At 41.3% G+C, this 19,036-nt stretch overlaps 1 protein-coding gene across 3 annotated transcripts in view; it reads right to left on the bottom strand.

Moving 5' to 3' along the window:
- The window catches only part of TAOK1 (TAO kinase 1), a 75,281-nt gene that overhangs the window by 55,252 nt on the left and 993 nt on the right, over window positions 1-19,036 (bottom strand). Inside the window, exon 2 of one of the 3 annotated variants that reach the window (XM_055794342.1) lies at window positions 5,769-5,977. The exons of the other annotated variants lie outside the window; for them this stretch is intronic. The gene's annotated coding sequence lies outside the window, so the exon portion shown is untranslated. The remainder of the gene's footprint in view (window positions 1-5,768; window positions 5,978-19,036) is intronic. 3 annotated transcript variants of the gene reach the window in all.

Here is a 19,036-nt window from a genome sequence, read left to right as displayed (position 1 = left end):
TCATCAAAACACACCTTGTTATGGAAAAGGTCAATTTTGTTTAACACAGAAGTTTATAAAATATATGACTACCATCATAAACAGAAAAAAGGTTTATTGAAATGCTGCACAGAAATAATGAGCATGTATGTGACAGACCTTCCTCACCAGGCAAATGCAGAAATGCCATTTCAGAACAGATCACCAGTGAAAGATTATTCTGTTCTTTAGGAGTGACCAACCTAACAGAGCACACAAAAAGTTGTTAGCAGTACGCAAGGGTATACAGCTGCTTATGGAAGTCTGTAACTGAAAACAGGTTCAAAAAGGGGTTCAAACATACTTCAGCATCAAAAGAGTTTAAAACCCTCTACAACTGTTAAATCTGTTGTACCAGATTATCTGTACCCATAAATGGAGTACCTTTACTGAGCAATTATTTCACACATTTCTAGAGCCCGTGAGCTCCTCCTTTTCTGCTGGAATTCCTCAAAGTCATGGCAATTTGTCATCCAGTTTTACTCCAGCTTAAGTTGAGTATTTATTTTTCCTGTCTCCACATGACTGAGAAGAACGATTTTTTAAAACAGAACACAGCAAATGGATGAGTCAAACAACCAAAAGCAAACAACAAATCGAAAAACACCTTTTTCACTATTTTACCTACTTGAAGAAATGCTTCTCTAATGGGTTCTGCAAGGTCTAGATTACTTCTCTTTATGCCTTTCACTTAGAACAAAAAATACCTTTCAGTATGTATTAAGATAACAAGCATACCCTTTTAATTTGATGATTTTTATCTGCTTTTATGGGTAAAATGATTATTTTAATTAATATACAAAACAATTTAGGTAGAGTGGATCAGATACAGAACATGTCTCAATTGGATAGTTAAGATCATAGAACTGAAGGTCCTATTGAGTCCTATTCCTGCTACTGTAGGCAACTATATAATAGAATCCAATTATCAAATAATAACCAACTCCTGAGAACTTCTCAAAGCCACTACTCTGATTACATGGCTGCTCCAGAACCCCACTCCTATTTTGATTAGGAACCAATTTAAGATTAAGAACTTAAGACTGATTTACAGTTTGTATTTATTATTCTTCAGATTACAAATACTCTTGCCATAATGTTAATGCCTCTTTCTGTGTGCTCTGTTAGGTTGGTCACTCCTGACTTTCTTTTTCCCACACTGTCCTTAAAGCTTAAACAATTTTCTTCCCTTTTCAATACTGAATGATAAGCACAAGTACAGAAACATAATACACATCCCTTTAGCCTGTTAGCTGAAAAAAAAGCAAGCCAGTTTTGCCTCCCTTTATGACGCAGGAGAAAGAACAGATTTCCCAGACCATCCTAACAGCCCTTCCTCACATCTGTCCCAAACTAAGGCACTTTTCTGTTTTTTAACATCCCTGACCAGAATTCTCCATATCTGCTTAATTCCTGGACACACCAGCATTAAAATTTTAACATCACCATGGTACCAATGGTTATACTTGAGTCTTTTGCATCTTTCCATTTCTAACTGAAAAGCAACATTTTTATATTTCATATATTTTTACATATATTATATAAATATATTATTGTACATTCGTTGTTACTGCATGACCATGCACTTTGTCCTGTCCTGTTTATGTCTCTATTATTGCAAATCCTCCATCTCATTCAGTCCTGCTGAGTGAGACTCCCGTCCTCCCCTCTGGACTGATGATGCCTCTCAACTTTGCTCCAGCAAATTTTATTAAAGCAGTCCTTTCATGCGTCCATCAAGACCAAAATGCCATTTAAAACTGTCTGAAGACTGCTCTTTGAAAACTATCAGCAGTTTCCCTCCAGCCCACACTTCCTCCTTCAACAGCACTAACTCACCTTCCCGTACCAGTCCCTAAACCATCACACACCATCCTTGGCTTTAAGAAACCTCCAGCATGATGCTGTGTCCTGTGCTGTACTGACATTCATCTACATGAGGGGAACTGTACTTGCAGTGCTCCTCCAGCCTGGCCACTGTCTTGCTCCATCAACTCTCCAGCAACCCTCTCCTGCTGAGGACAGTCACCCTCAGAACCCACCTGTCCCCAAGCACGGGAAAAACTGTACAGGTAGTTTTTAAATCAGAAGGCATGGCTGGGCACACAAAACATATCCTTGTTGCAGATGGGGGAAGCAAAGGGATAAGCATGCACGAACAATCATCCTTCCCACACCTATGCCGATGGCTGCCCCACATTCCTGCCTGACCCCAGTATGCTCCTGCTCCCCATCACCTTCCCCAAAACTGCTCTGGCATCACCAAGCTGCTGTAATGAAAGCAATGGCTTCTGGCAAAGACGTATGAAATAGGTACCAGCTGCGCTACCCCATCTAGACATCTAGATGGGCACAAACAGCGTGCAGGGGGAAACCGGTGGTGTGACCTGGGAACAAGTCACCCACCCTTGGCTCAGCCAGCCCTGGCCTCTGAGCAAGGGGGAAGGAGGGTGCCAGAGCAGAGGGCAGGCAGTAGCAGCCTGCTCCCATCCCACATGCTCACGGTCCAGCTGGTCAGCACAAGTGCACCAGTCCTGCACTGCCAGCAGCTGGGTGGGAACACATAGACCTCCCTGTCCTGGCACAGAAGGGAGGTACGTGGTCTGTTTACCCAGAAAGTTTGGGCACGTCTGCTGAAATTCCATAAACCCGAAAGATTTATTGTAGAGGCTCTGACGTCACCTTCACACAGAAACAGACATCCCAGCAGTGAGATACGAGACTGAAGCAGGAGAAATTTGTAGCGGCCTGCCTCCCAAACACCGGCAGTCACAGGTTAGTGTGCTACATTACAGCTGTTCCGTTTGCTGACATCTTATCTCCTATGTACTTATATACCCATTACCATAGTAACCAAATTCCTCAGAACAGAAAATGTAATTTTTGTATCTAGTGTATTAGAACAAAATTATTAAGTTTACAAAGGCAAGCACTCCAAAATTAGAAAGTGTCAGAATTCAGACTGCCATCTCCCTTGCCACCCATCTTTGCTCGCTGCCTCCCTTTCCATCTCCCAGGCTCCCAAGTCACCTCTCCTAAAAACCTCCAGCTCCATTTCTCCATGCGCTGTAGCTCCTTCCTCTCTGATCCCTCTGCAGCCCCAGTTTCCCTATACTTCTGTCCTGGCGTATTCTTATCTCTTCTCTCTCATCTGACTTTTATACCTTCTGCATTCACACCAGGCATTTTCCTCCTCCACACTGCCTGGGTGCTCTCCAGGAATGATTCACTGAACACAGGACAGAGATTCCCAACAGTCTAGGAACTGGAAACAAGAGGAGCCTCTCTCTTGCAGGGAAAAGTCCTTCTGATCTCCCATAGCCCAGGGCTGGAGCATCTTCAGCTGCTCTCTGAGGATAACTGCCTGCTCAGCACCAGGAGCTGCAAAACGCCGCAGCAATGCAGAGTGCTGGTTTACCCTCTTACTACCATTGTACAATCGCTGTAACAGTAGGTCCCACCAAGGAATGAGCCCCTGTTCTAGGAGGTGTTTTGCAAATACAAAGAGAGTCTCCATCTTGATGGAACTTGTATAAAACAAATTAACCTTTACTTGCCTATATTCATGGAATGCTCAAGTGCTACGTTTTCTCTAACAACAGCATCTGCAATCACTAGTGCACAGCAACTGCAATCAGAAGTGAAAAGTGGAATCCACTGCAGTAGAACATAACCAGTAAATTCAGCAGACCTCTCCTTAGAGAAGGTTTACTAAAAGGTCCATCAAATCACAGACTTAGGCATCCTGCTGCTTGCCTGCCTCTCCACTAGAAAGACAGGTTAAGTAGATACATCATTCTGCACACACAGAAGGTAAATGACTACATCTTTTCTCCAAAAACCTGCTCTAAAAAAATTATCTGGCTCTTTTCTGGTTTTGGCAGTATTGCTAATTGTCCTGAATACAAGGGATGAAAGAGGTAGGTCAGCATCTGCACCTGAAGCAAATACTTGGAACAACAATTCAGAAACCAGGGCCACAAAGCAGGTTTTAATGCCCAAGGTCCATTCTACCCAGGCTGACTCTTACTGGGAGTATTTAAGAAGTTTTTTCTCCTGTACACCACTTCTCCAGCTCCCAGGCAAGAAATACAGCACTTTCTTCTGGCCTGAAGAGAGGAGGAAAGTGCTTAAATCGCTTGAATGTACCTAATAAGCACTAAAGAATTTTAAGGCTGAAAAGGCAATTCAGCTCAAGTAGGAACACATCTATCCTAAATTGGACATAAAACTGTAATCGGAAGTTGCTCTACTCCAATAGCAGATCCAAACACCTTTATATTTCACAAGTTCTTTGTGTGCTCACACACAAAGCTGCTTAATCCAGCTGTTCTCAGCAATCATTCACAAAAGCAAATGAATGAAAAAGAAACAATCAGCAACCATTTCCCCTCCTACCCTTTAGTTGAGGTGAACAATAATTTGATTGCTTCAGTTGATGGACAAAACTATTTTCTGTGCCTTTAAATAAAAGGTTAATTGAGATATGGTAGAACCTGCTTTCACACTTGGGTTTTCTGAAAACAAGGTTGTCCTGCTTTTTTCAAGGACTCTGGCCACAGCTTTCACATGAGCTGAGGCAGGGAGCTGCCAACAGGTGACTTTTCCAACACTGATCTGATCTTTGAGAGACACAGGAAAGGCACAGCATTGCAAAGAAAAAGCCAATTAAAATAATCTTACACTTCTCCTTAAGCATTCACTGCTGGCAGGGATTGAGCTCTAAGGCCTTTGTCTTAGCCTGCACCTTGCTGGATGGCAGCAGAGGCTGTTCTGAGGAGCCTGTGACCCGAAGGCTATCAGTGATTTGGTCGAAGCTAAGCCATGCTACTCAGAGGCTGGTAACTGGAGATGATAGAAGTTACTACCCAGAGCAACAACCACATGGCACAGCCAGAGCAGGATCAAGCTGTATGGGTCTAAAGGGCTTCCTTAAAATGGTTGCAAGTATGCGACATAGGGGTCTGGCTCTATCAAGATAAGGAAGTAGCGCAGTGCCAGGGGACAAGGACAGTCACAAAAACAGCCCCAAGAGAGCAGTCGAACAGACCTTGCCAGTGGGACATTAGAAATTTTCAAAAATAAATCACCTGCTGGTTTGTTTTGGTGTTGGGTTGTTGGTTTTTTTTTCCCCAAAAACAGGGCTTGGTATTCTTTCTCCATTTTCATTTTAGTAAATGGATAACTTGCACAAAACACTGCACTTTTCTTACATGATGCCGCCCAGACATCCTCCTATTTCCCTGGAGAGTTTATCAAGCATTTTTAGACAAAACAAATTGGCTGCATTAGAATTTCAATACTGCCACCATATCTGTCCAGTTTCCCCTAAAATAATCCTCCTCCTTACAGTATTGAAGCATCTACCTTATACACAGCTATGGCTGCAGTGAACTAGACCTTAACTCTGAGGCAGAAAAATTTGCATCACTTTTCACTTAAAATTTAAGAAAACTCATGGAATTTAAAAAGTAAAAGAGCACATGAGAAGACAATCAGTTGTTACCTAAAATTCAGCTTAATGACAGCTACACATCTTTAGATTTCATCATGCCACAGATACTTTATACTGAGAAACTGTACTAGAAATTTTGTCCTGGTGAACAGCAGAAGCTTTAACAAAGAGCTGTTCCTTTTGGGATGGAAGTGATGGTTTGTACCAGGGCTGATGGTATTTAATTGCTGGTGAAAAGTAAAATAAAATCATCTGTCTGGAATAAAGACCATTCATTCTGAAGCTGAAATATTACCAGTCTGTGGCATTCAAGTGTATTGTCCGTACAGTTTGAGGAAAGCAGATTGCAGCTCAGAGCCATGGTTTCACAGCCTGCAGAGAGAGGATGACTGCTCTGCATGACTGACATGGGCCAACTGTGTCAGCTCAACAGGATGGAGAAGACCACACCTATGATGTCTCCATTCACAGGTTCTTTGGCATTTCTCAGGCCTTATACTGGATCTGGAAGAGTGTGGAAAGACCAGAGCTCTGGTGACTATGGGTCGCTCCATCTCCCCCACCTCTCCCTGGCCCCCACCCCCTATTTTCACTACTTTCTCCTAAAAGGATATTATTCAACTGCCAAAACTCACAATGTCACATCTGACCTATACTTTCATTACCAAGGCTTAAAAAGCACATGATATTTGCTGAGTACTTAGCAGAGTTGCAGTAAACAGTCTTACCTTACAAACATGTAAACTATGTGACTAAAAGTTGACTTGTCTGAGACCACACAAGTTCACAGCAAGAACAGAAAGGTCTGACATCCCATTTCTTACGCCAACTATTAACTACATGGGGTCAGTGTTTCTTTTTCAAGTTTCACCCAGTGCCCAGTCTATTAAAATAAGGAGAAATATTAATTTACCTGATTTTATAATCTTGAATCTCAATATAACTTACATTTACCACAAGACAGCGTTAAACCTTTGCAGAAGAATGGCTAAGTCTGTGAATAACAGAATCATAACCGCCAACATCTTTCACCTCGAGACTCCCAGCCTGCACACAACCAGAGAGCATGGGGGCTGAAGGCTGTCTCTGCTCCAGTGGCTGTTTAGAGGCAGATGTTATCAAATCCCTTTCACGTCTGTTTAGATTGCAGGAGACAAGCACCCACATCATAACAGGAGAAAAAAAACACCCTCACATCCTTTTGGCAGCCAACTATTGGAAGGGGCACAGGGAAAGCAGGAGCTCCTCACCCCTAGAGTCTGCCTGTGAAGGGCACTAGTAGGGTGTAACAGTAGAGTAATACAGGAAATTTCTGCACTATTGCAGTCTGCACTGCACCTACTCTAGGGACAAATAAAATTCCCATCTCCACAATCTCCAAGGCTGTCAATCTGACACCTTTTGTGAATACTAAATTCACACGTACAAAGAACTTTCTCCTTTGTAGGTTTTGAAACATCTCACATGCCGTTTCCTACTGGTAACTGAACAAGCAGCATAATTTCATACCTGGCAATTTGAAGCCTCTTTTTCAGCAGTTTGGAATAACGGATTATGCCTTTTGTTTGTCAGTAGGAACAGACAAATAAGAGGGGAAAAAAACCAGTAAAGTTTCAAGCAACATTTCCTTTATTAAAAGATCTATTTGCTGACTGCTCTTGTTGGCTAATAAACAAAGGGAAAGTCAGGTGTCCATTTTACAAATTCTAAGGATCCTGGATTTTTGAGCTGGGAAAGTAGGACAACCTCCTGATACCTTGGGCAGATACACCCCTAACAACCAACCAGCAAACAGTGAGAACTGCTCCTTCATCATGCATGCAGATCACCCATGCCGCCCAGCTGGACAGGGAGCTACTGAGAACTCAGCACGCCATGCCAGAAAACAGTATTTACTTTTTGTACACAAGCTATAAAGAGCAACCAAGAAGTAATTAAGGTTCCTGAACACAACGGGGCAAAGAATATCAGCACCAGTGTTGCTCACTGCCCAGAGTTCTTACTACATCTGGACAGCTTCTCAGAGACCACCAGCCTGTCCTCTCACAACCAAACTCGGAGCCGACAGCCTCCCAACACCTGAAAATGCCTCTCTGCAGATTATTTTGCAAAGTCATGTTGAATGAGAGAGTATCCAGAGCTCCAGCCTGAAAAAAGAAAAAAACCCTATCCACATTTAAACGAAGCGTGCTGCTCAGGATAGCTAACAAGCCACATGAAAGCCAGCTGCTGCTAGGCCACAAAAGGGCTCCCGTAAAGAAGGAAGAACTCGGATACGCTCTTATGTTAAATTTCACAGGCCTGAACAAAAATCAGCCTGGTTCTATCAGCTCTGCAGTTGGTTTTGGCTGCTCCCCTGACCCTGGCCACAGCCCAACAGCAATCTTGGTGGAAGGCCGCTGTTAGTACTACCATGATATTTGTATAAACATCTCAAGTGTATGGGACAGTTCCCTGGTAGAAACCAGCACAAACATGACAAGGAGTCTCTGTGCAGTGCTTATTTAGGGATCTCCAAAACAGTAAAAACAGAGAAAGGTTACATTAAAAGGGAAAAGATCCCTGAAGCAAGCAGGACTTAGGTATTTATAAAATGCCCGTATATTTGCATCTAGCACGTAATATACATCACATCTGCCAGCCAGGCAGGCAGAAGTTATTTTTGAGAACTTGATAGTAAGAACTGAAAAGAAGGAACTGTGCTTCTGCTCCCTTTTTTCTACAAAGCTAATTCCTGTTGTATAAAGTCAGCTTGAAAGCTCCTTTCAAAGAAAAAAGGGGAGGGAGGAGAGGAAGAATCAGATCCGCTTGTTTTTTGTATTTGACATTCAGGTCTCGTCCCTCTGTTTTGTTTTCCTGGAGGACGCAGCGGCGCAGACCTCGCAGAATGATGACATCACACCTACAAAAAAAGCAAAACCCAAACAGGAGGGAAGCAGCTCTCCCTCAAACAGCTTGGAACAACGCTCCGCTGCTTGCTCTTTCTTCCCTTCTGGACAATTCAAAACTTCAGTGTGTCCAGGGGTAAAGGGTTATTCCCTGCAGACCCCCTGGCCCATGAAAGCAGCCCACCCAAATGGGAAAGGCGACAGCCTCCATGCTTTCCAGGCCAGGCAGAACCAAGTTAAGAGGTGGTTAGTTACTGTTCACCTATAGAACGTACCTTGCATGCTACATTGTTTTATGCTTGTTTATGCCTGTTTTATTACAGGTTTCGAGTTAAACAGGCAAGTGGCTTTTACCACGATGAAAAAAAGCAAAGCATAGCATGTTTAAATCACTGTAAATTGGAAACTGCTCTTACTTAAAGGCTTTATAAAGTTATTTCTTCCATATGAGTTAAGGATTCTAAGAAGCATCTTTCCTGCAGAGCAAGTACGCATGCTACACCAGAGACAGAGGAACTGCTAGATGTGTATGCATGCAGAAGGTAGCACCTGCAGAGGGAAAAAAAACCACACCTCTTGCAGTGATAACCTTGTCTGTATTTATTAAAACTCAGGAGATGCCCATGCTAGAACACGTGCACTGACTGCTCCATGTCACAGGGAGATTTATCTTTAATGTAATACCTGAACTCAACACATTAACATGACTGGCAAGCTCAGAAACAACAGGTTTTAAGTGAGAAATACCTACAAAATCTTGGAAATATATCTCCAGCATGCTTCCTGGAGATTCAAGACACTGAACTAGATGGTACACAACCATTTTCCTTGCTCCTAACAATTTAAGACTTAAACAGCAACAAAAAACAGCAAAGAAAAAAAAAAGGAGAATTACAGAAGGAGAAGATACTAAATACCCAGTGGTCACATGGTTCCACTGATAGTTCCCGAACAGCAGAATGGTGACACATCATTCAATAGCTCTTTGCTGTGATTTTTTTGGTAATTAAATACGAAATTTAGGCAACTGCCATCTCCACCTCATGCACAAGCTAACTGGTATTAGCAGCCTGCTCAACTCAGACAGAATACTAATAATTTCTCAACGCAGAAAATAAAACATAGCCTTGCTATTAACTTAGGGACAATGCCCCAGCAATAAGATCAACTAACCAGGTATCGTTCTCAGATTTTGTCCAGAAAAAAATTTTAACAGATGCCATTGTACAGGATCTCTCCCACCTCCCCAGAATTTACAGGTCCTGTATTACTATTCATCATCCACTCTGAGAAATTCTGGCATTACAAATGGGTGATTTCAGATAAAATGCAATTACAGATTTCTGTGAAGCAGCTGAAGTTTACTAAAGAGTTTGTCTTTAAGACTTTGAACAGTGAAATGCTAAGACACTGGAACACACTATCTACGTGTCTCAATCTCCTGCCTCAGTGATTAAAAGAAAGAAAATGAGACAAGCAACTGCCATTAAGGAAGCATCATAAGGAGGTGGTAACTCCACTCAGAGAAGGAATTTTACTCATAGGTTTGAAGTCTGAGATCTGTTATATCAGATGGGCCCAATGAAGCATGCTGAATCCTGTTGGGTTAACTCTGGAGACTAGTCAGGACAGACGGACAATGACCATCTCTGTAATTTTCTGTTTACATATTTACAGAACGTATTTTAGTGGTGAGACTGTATGTGTCATGTCATTAGAAATGCTAATCACAGGCATGAAATCACACACAGAAAACCCCTAAATCAGCAGGTGCTCGATGCCTCCAAACCAGAAAATAAGCAGACAAGTAGAATCACAACTCACACCATACTCTCCTTCCACTCATGCTGCTCCATACCACTCATGCTAGTCCGTATCATCCTTATTTCCCCAACACCTATGTAAATAGGTAGGTAGATTTTGCAATGCACATGAAAAACAGGTATGAAGTATTTCAAACCAGCACTGGTAGTGTTAGTTCCAAAGCTAAAAGCAGATCTCGAAGAAAACTTGCTAAATTTCATACTCCATGGCTGCGGCAACATGGAACAAAAACCCCTCAGAAAACCAAGGTCCCAAAATATTTAGCACTTCCACAAAGGTTCTCAAATTTCAGGATTTTTATGCTTTTTGGATTATTCAGTTTAAAAATAAGAAGACTGAAGCAACAAAATCCTTAGTTTTATTATTTCCCGGTAAGCCCCAGCAATTTTACTACATAGATACGCTTTAAATGAATACCAACACTATAAACCTCTCTGCAGAGACAAAGTAGAATCTAGAACAGATGAAAGTTACTTGTGATGAGCCAAGCAATGGCTCGCTTGGCAATGCTTACAGATTCCTGACAGGTTACAGAGGCTCAAAGCCCTTCTTCCTTCCTAGTGCATCAGGTGAGAACACTTTCAGCTTTTTAAAGAAAACAGCAGTATGCATTTGCATTACACAATAACTAGACCCTTAAGAAGATGTGAGATTCAGCTGCAGTAGGGACTGCACAAACAAGATAAAACAATGCACTCTGCCTCCACAGATCTCCATAAAGATGTCCAGACAATCCCCAAGTCTTGCAATTATATATGCTCAAGAATATTTTTTTACTTAGGTGAGCAGTCCCCAGTTATCCCTGCATGTGACTGATTCCCAAAATGAAAAATTTAGATTGCTGTTCATCAAGTTCAGTGACTGATCTACAATACATTAAAGGCCTCTCTCAGATTTATTTAAAAATGAAAATAAAAATCAGCAACAAATCACATCACAGTAACATATTACAAACTTCAAGATCTAGCCAGCTCGTTCATGAACGGCATCAAATTGCCATTATGATAAGAAAAAAAACCCAATTGCCTGCATTATCACTAGGCCAGCGCGACTTTCGGGAAGAGATCTGGGACAGTGCTGCTCCTGAACTTTGAGGTCTGTGCTGCTCCACCGCATCCCACAGACAGTGCAGTATTGCATACACTTCTGCTTCTACTTTACAACCTAGAAGGCACTGCAGTCCTGCTGGTCAGATGTTAATTGGGGACCGAGGAGACAAAGTTTTCTACCTCTGTCACCAGCTATGCTGGGCAAATCACTTACTCTTCCACCTGTACTTCAGTATCCCTGCTTTATAAATGTGAAAAATAAATACGCATTCATCATCCTTTTAAAATACCTTGACATTTATGGATGAAATTCAGAACTCAAAATTACTATTATTATTCTGCCAACTCAGAGAAAGGTGTAAAAACATCACATGTGTAAGATAATCTTTCTGTGTTATAGCTTACTTAAATTTCTATTTGTGTATTAGTATTTCATTTCTCATCATATTAATATTAATGATCACTGTTTCTATTTAAACATAAAAATATTTGTAATACCTACAAGAAGTATAGTGATTATACCAATTTATAGTCACTACAGTAATTAATTTTCAATACCAGAGAGCACAATAGGAAGACTATTCAAACAATGATTGTACATCCCAGGGCTGGACCAGCCACTGTGGAAAGACTCCAGAGCCCTGCGTGATGGCCTGCCTGCACAGTCGCCCACAATTACCATTTCCTGCCATAGGGGAAAATATAAGATACTTAAAATAATGTGCGAATTCATATATCCAAGACATAGGGTGATTTTAACAAAAAGCACCTACCACTAAAATGTTTTGGAAAATGTAGGGACTTTTCCGAAATACTTTAAAAAATAGCGTCCATCAAAAATGGCACAGCAAATCTTTTTCAATGAACCAGCAAATAATTATGTAAAAGTTCTTTATGTTTTTGTGACAAATTATGAGCTAGTGAAGGTAAATCACATTCTTTATAAGTAAACTATTTTCATGTTAGTCTAGTATCCAAAGCACTCTGCTTGTTATTGTCAAATCAGGAACAAATCTTTTGCCCAGTCTTGCTTTTGCAAACAGATTTAAAACATCAGTATTGCAACAAAATCAAAGCTAATGGTGATGATGGGAACTTGCTTCTTCCGTAACATTTTATTTTGGATAAAAAGCATGCATATTGACCTCTTCTTAAGTACAGGTTATCTTAGTGTTTGCAGCCCTGCGCTCTGCCTTCCCAGTCAGCAACAGACTGAAATTCTGAAGACTCTGGTCAGTTCAGGACTTCTGTGTAGGTTGATCTGGCAAGAATGTGGTCAACTTCTGAGCTAGCAGCTCACAACAACATCTTCTGAGACCGGGAGAAGGAAATATCTCCAGTGACTGTCATACAATCAACTAAATTCAGACCAAGCATCCTTAGGAAGCCCTCTCCACTGGCACGCACTCCTTGTATGGCTCTGGGCACCTGAAGTGGCTTTTGGAATGGAGATGCTCTAGGATTCCTTTGCCCATGTATTGTGTCAAATGAAGGAAAAACTAATATTCCATCCTCCGCGAAGGACAGATGATCAGCATTCAGATGGGTTCGCCTGCATTCTTGCTGCAAAACGGGCAGGTCCCAGCAAGAATTAACAGGAGGTTCTACCACACACCCCCAGCCAGAGACTAACCTAGTTTTAAATACTTCAAAGCATGGGTTAGAGGGGGTTTTGCGTGGAAAGGGAAGAAGGAAAATTATGCCAAAAACCCAGGTAAGAGTTCAGGGTTTGCCTATATGGCAATTAACCTATAATAAAAATGGAGCTTGGCATTCTTAGCGAGGCACTGCCTCTGAAACGTATCATTATTTCCTTCCCAACTTTGATACGCACTTCTAGAAGCCAGCATGAAATTTCGTCAAGGCCTAGGTTGCCCTCTTTTTTAATTAAAGTGGCAAACCTCCATAAAAACCTCAAACTAGGAGCCTGCCTGCATACTGGTATGTAGTGAACAAGTATAAAGTGGGGTTTGTAGCAGCTCAGCTGATGCCAGGGAAAATCATATCACTGCAACACAGTTAGTCTTTATGGTGGTGAAACCACATTACTCCAGTTAGTCCAGTACATAACTCTCAAGACAAGACTTCGATGTGCAGAGAGTAATAAAAAAGCTCAAGATGTGGGAGGGCAGTGGATTTAAAGGCAGAAGACCATGTGCTGTGCATAGATCCTGTGCTCCATTTGACCCTTGAAGAGGCAGACAGCTTACCTAGGGGTACAGGGCCAAATCATACATAAATAGATTTCAAAAGCAAACTTTAACTAGTTTGCTATCTAGGCCAAGAAACAGTTCTGGAACACATTTAACACAGTTTAATCGCATCGAATCACGGCTGGCCCAGAACTGATTTTAACAACTGTCAACTGCTCTTTGGGACAGGCAAAGCCAGAAAGCCAAGATCACCGTGTACACTTTACGAAGAACACAGGGACAACCCAAACATTCAGAGCAGCAGCAAAGCAAGGCACATTCAAATCCCATGATCTTTATTCAGATTGGGTTACAAGGAAGTGGGAACTGGGAGGAGCTAATGCTGGTGACAACTGCAAGCCAGAACTAAGGAAGAAACATGTTGCACTGCCACCGGGACACAGCTTGAGAAATCTTAATAACTGATGGAGAAAGTTACTGCGCTACTTACTGTATACCCGTGGCCTATTTGAGAAACAGTGTTAGCAAAAATAACCTCTCCTCTCATCTCCTTGGCTGGGGGAGGGAGTGCCAGTCACCAATTAAAAGGGGACTGAGGCGGGAAATAAGAATTGCATACTAAGAAGGGGGAGGGAGGCAAAAAGTTAACAAACATGTGCAATACCACATGCGATTCTTTCCAAGAAATCCCAGTACAACAATTATCTGGGAACAGGCTCATGGGTCTGTTATTGACTTTGAGTAGTGGTATGTCAGGGAAGAGGAAGGATTGCTGGATGCTTGGAAAACACACTGAACACATGGGCGAGGAACAAGCCAAAAACTGTTACAAGAAATGTTCCCTACCCTTTCAACATACTTGCATTCGCATATTCCACTTTCCCATGCTCCTGGATCCCAAAGCTTTCCACAGGTTAAAAATCAGCCAGACCAGAATGAACTGAAGCTGAACCAGCAATGCCAAGAGCGGGACTGATCCTAAAGGACCTAACCCCTCAAAAACTGTGCCTACTGATGCTCAGTGAATGGCAGCAGACTAAAGGGAAGAAAAAATGTTTTTGAAGTTTAGCTGAACTAAGTGAAAGGCTGAAAGCAACTTTATCCGCGCTTTAGGAATTCAGGTATAACACACATTGGTTTTGGGTCTACAAGCCATAAGCAAGAATCTCTGAGATTAACATTACAATCAAAATTTATTTTTCAAATATGGCTTGACATAACTGACACGCAACAAAAGCCTCCAACTAAATTCACAGGCACCACTCACCCACATTCTGATCGAAGGCTGCCCTGTAAACACGCTACATTTGATGAGCGTAGGAGAAAACTGTTTTTATAAAATTACATCTCACTCTAAAGAAAATATTTGCATGGCTGTAGCCAGGAGTGTAATAAGGGTCAGTGGAAGATCACAGGCACAGAAAACTGCAGAGCCTGCCAGTTTTAGAGTTCTGTGATTTTTACTTCTTTCCTCAGGATCTAAGCTTTCCCCAAAACAAAACATTTCTAGCCTTTTTCATTCTAAGGACAATATTCAATATGTAAATCTCATGCTGTCACCCCATCCTGACCCCTAGAGAAAAATCAAACCCGTTTCTAGCCAAGCAATACAAAAGGCAGAACTATTAGCTACTGTCCACTCCTATTAAGAAGCCATCATCACTGTAACTCATGTTGGGATTGTCCTCACCGTACCCCTCGTCTCTAAGCTACACTGTAGGTGCATAACTCTGCACATCCAGGCCCAGCAAGCTCCGATTAAATTGGAGAAACTTTTCTGCTTAGACAAAACTTATTACTGTTTTGGCAATTTCATGGTATGTTTACAGTGGCTACCTTGCTTTTTCTTCTGGCAAAGAAACCAAGATTTAGCAGGATGTAAAAAACACTACAAAAATATTTGTCAAAGAGCAACAATGCACTGATTTCTGACAAAGCATTAAAAGTTCTCAATTGCTTCCCTTTGGTAATTAAAAAAATACCGCCATTCCAACGATCACCAAACACTTGTTCAAAAACTGCTTTAGGAAACCGGGTTTGGAGCACCCGTTGTGGTGTCTGACGTCCACTGTGTTTCTAAGGGCCTTCAGAAAGTATTTCTTCCTCCAAGTTTTGTACTGTAAATGAGCACTTAGACAAGGCGGAGGGAATACAGTGTCTGAAAGCCAACTGCGCTTTTAAACAGCTTGCCATCCTCTCCTCCCACTTTGAGCACGCTTTCCCCCCTCAGACACTTTGCACTTCACCTCTGATTGTTTTTATATTTTAAGTTCTACTTTCACAGGAAGGACTCTGCTTCCCAGCTCTGCACAACTGAGCTCCCTCTGGAACTTCTCATGAGGGGATTAGTGGTTTTCTGACCCTTTATCCATTGGATTTTTTTCTAGCCTCTCCTCCACATATAAGTCAATGTATGATGAGCAACTCCTCAGCACATTAAAGAACAATAAAAGCAAAGAATCCTGAAACCTAACTACTACAAGTTCAGGAAAAAATGCCACCAACCATGGCTGTGTCCAAACACTTCTCTTTGAACGAGCTGTGGTTCCATGGCAGCACAAACGGATCTAATTGCTGGCTGTCATAGTGCAGCAGCCGAGTCCCTTGGGCTTCTCTAGCAGCACCTAACTGTGCACCGAGGCCACTTCAGATCACCAAGATGACACAAAACTTGCATTTTTCCATAGGTTAGCTTCAGCTCAGTGAAGGATTAAAGACCAGAGCCAATGGAATGACATACATGGAAAAGCAGGTGGAAGATAGGACCACACACCTCAACTTCCAGTGTGCAGGAACTCACCAGAGAGCACAAGGCCACACAGACCGGGGCTTCATCCTGCATCATGTTGGTCAAGAGGGAGCAGTTAGTGGTGAAGATTAAGACACATTCAAGAGTTACAGAAGAAAGGCCAGCCATCAGTATCAGAAGGTATTAAATCAACCCTCTCTGTACTGCTATAGGTAAGCTTGCCCCAAACATGGTTAACCGAGGGAGGACATCTGCGTTACCCATAACTGAAACCCTGCTGTCAAACCCAGAAAAACTTTCTAATTCAGACATGATTCTAGTCCTGTTTTGAAGTTAAGCTCTTCCCTTTGTCCAGGTTCACAAAAGGAAATAAACCCAAAAACCTTTGCACTACATAACATATTTGAACAGGAAAAATGTAATGGCCACCCATAACCACTATAATTCAGAGCTTGGGTCACCACTGGTAATACCAAAGATTTCTACAGTTTCTAGTGTGCACTTCAACGTAACAATATGTTGTTTACGTGATTTTAATATGAACAGAAACACAACAGAAAATGCTTCTGAGATAGGATTTTAGTGATTATGCAAGTGCTCTCCAAAATATACTGAGAATGGAGTAAGACAAGTGATATAAATCATACCTTCCTTACCACTTCTGGATCACAAAGAGAGCCAGATCAACCCTAAACATTCTCTTATTTGACAAAACATCTACACTGTCAAATAAACTTGTATGAGGCATAATTTGCAAATGGCTGTAGTCCCTATTGAGTTAGATCAGAAGTACATCCTTCCAGAAGAGAGAGATGAGAGAGACAACAGTAGTGCATCCAGTCCATCTTTGCCACAATAAGAATTAGCACCTGAAAACGAAGTACCTGGGAACCACCTGAAGTTCCGGTTGAGTATGCAATGGTTGTGTCAAAGTGGAACTCACAACTGCAGAGTCGGCTACCTACAACATCTTTAAAACAAATCTCTGAATTTGTTGCCATATCTATTGTTCTCCACAAAACATCCTCATTACAGGAAATCCACTACTAGGATACATCTGAAGATGTAATTATTAGTGTGATATTTGCTTCTGTTCTAATGTATCTCACCAAGCATAAAAACTGAGGCTGTTTTACAACTTATTAAAAATACATTATTCTGGTGACAAAAACTGATGAATTATAATGGATAGGCAAATATGAAAGCTGCACAAATGGAAATATTATTTAGATGGAAGTAAGGATTTAAAATTCTCTAGCTTAGTTTACACCAGAATTTAATGGAAGGACATATGACAAATAACTTTTTCCAAAAGTCTAACTTGAGGCCTAAGTCACCTTATCTGTACGTAATTTTAATGCCAACATCTGGTCCTCTACATGGAGCATTTAACTTCAGTCTACTTAAAAAGAAAAAAAAAATCATCAAACTATTCAAGGAGTTTTTACTTCAGGCAGTTGTGTTTCAACAGGATTAAATTTAATTTAAGCTGTTCTACCAGAATCACTTTCTCTTCAGTGAGACCTTCTTAACAGAGAAGAAAAAACATCCTCTCAAGTTCAAAGGACAAATTAAGGTTCAAGTTTATCAACGTATTTCAGTCTACAGATAAAAGGAAGAGGAGTCCTAAAAATGGCAAACATACCAGTCAGAACTAGGCCAGTGTTGTGGAGAATCTAATATGAAGGCGCAAACCAATCGTTGATTAGGTTTGCCCTTGGACATAAGTAGCAAAAACTATGACATGCTCACTATGAACAGGCACAAAGGCAAGGCAAATGTAGGCTCAAAGTAGTTCCAAGAAAAATGTATCTAAAATCGTATTTATTGCAACAGAAGTTGTTGTTCTGTAATCCTGGAATACAAAACCAAACCTTCACTAGTGCTAAAATATATCAGTTTTCTGCTGTATTTTCACTATTATGATGTGCTACCTACTAAAGCTATTTTTCAGACACTGAAAACTGAACGACACTGTTCAACAACATTACAGATAGGTATATATAAACATATACATATATATATGTAATGTTAGGGGTGGTATTTTGGGAACATTTCATTTGAAGCATTCCAAGCTGATAACCTTTATCCAAATACATAAAACAAGAGCCATGTCAAAGGCACTATAAATAGCATTAATAGTAAGGAATCAATAACATCCAAACCTTTAGGTAACATCTTATTAATCTGCTCTTGGCATGCATGGACACACTGCTGTAAGGGCTCTCAAAATGCAATAGTCAAAGGTGAAGGACACAATTTGTTCAACTAGTTATTAACCAACTCAGCCACTAAAATGCCACCTAATGAAACACTCCATACCACGATAAGCAGTGGAGACAAGCACGATAAACACGAACCGTTTTTCTAAGAAAATAAATTGAAGTCCTCAAGGCTAATACCATTCTGTCATTCTTCCGAAGACTACATAAAGATCTACATTTGACAACAACCATTTTAATCCCCGATTCTCCCCCCCCCCCCCCCCCATTTCTTGTACCGCGCCCAACACAATGGTACAACTGCATGTTCCAGGTATCGCCTTTATATTTATTTCTTCTTTCACAGTGACAAGGGGTGAACTCTTAATGCTCCAAAGATGCTTGCAGCAAAGCAGGCTGAACGGTATTTCCAAAGACATACCCACACGCGGGTTAGAGAAACCTAGCCTCCATGAGATGTTTTAATCTGACAAATTAAAATGGTTGGGAAACGCTATTTGGCTAACGGAATCAGCTGCCACATGCATTGCTGAGGGGAAAGCAATAAAAGGTCTTTAAAATAGGTCACTTTCCTCCAAATCCCACACCAGCACCGAACAAAATGGTATATACACTGAAAACTCACCGCTTGGGGAGGAGCGAGGGGCAGGGAAGGGGAAAAAAAAAAAAAAAAAAAAA

This window comes from Falco peregrinus, chromosome 2 (genome assembly GCF_023634155.1).
Source record: "Falco peregrinus isolate bFalPer1 chromosome 2, bFalPer1.pri, whole genome shotgun sequence".
Lineage (NCBI taxonomy): Eukaryota > Metazoa > Chordata > Aves > Falconiformes > Falconidae > Falco > Falco peregrinus.
Note: the sequence above shows the minus strand (reverse complement) of the source record. Positions and strands in the feature narration are given on the sequence as shown.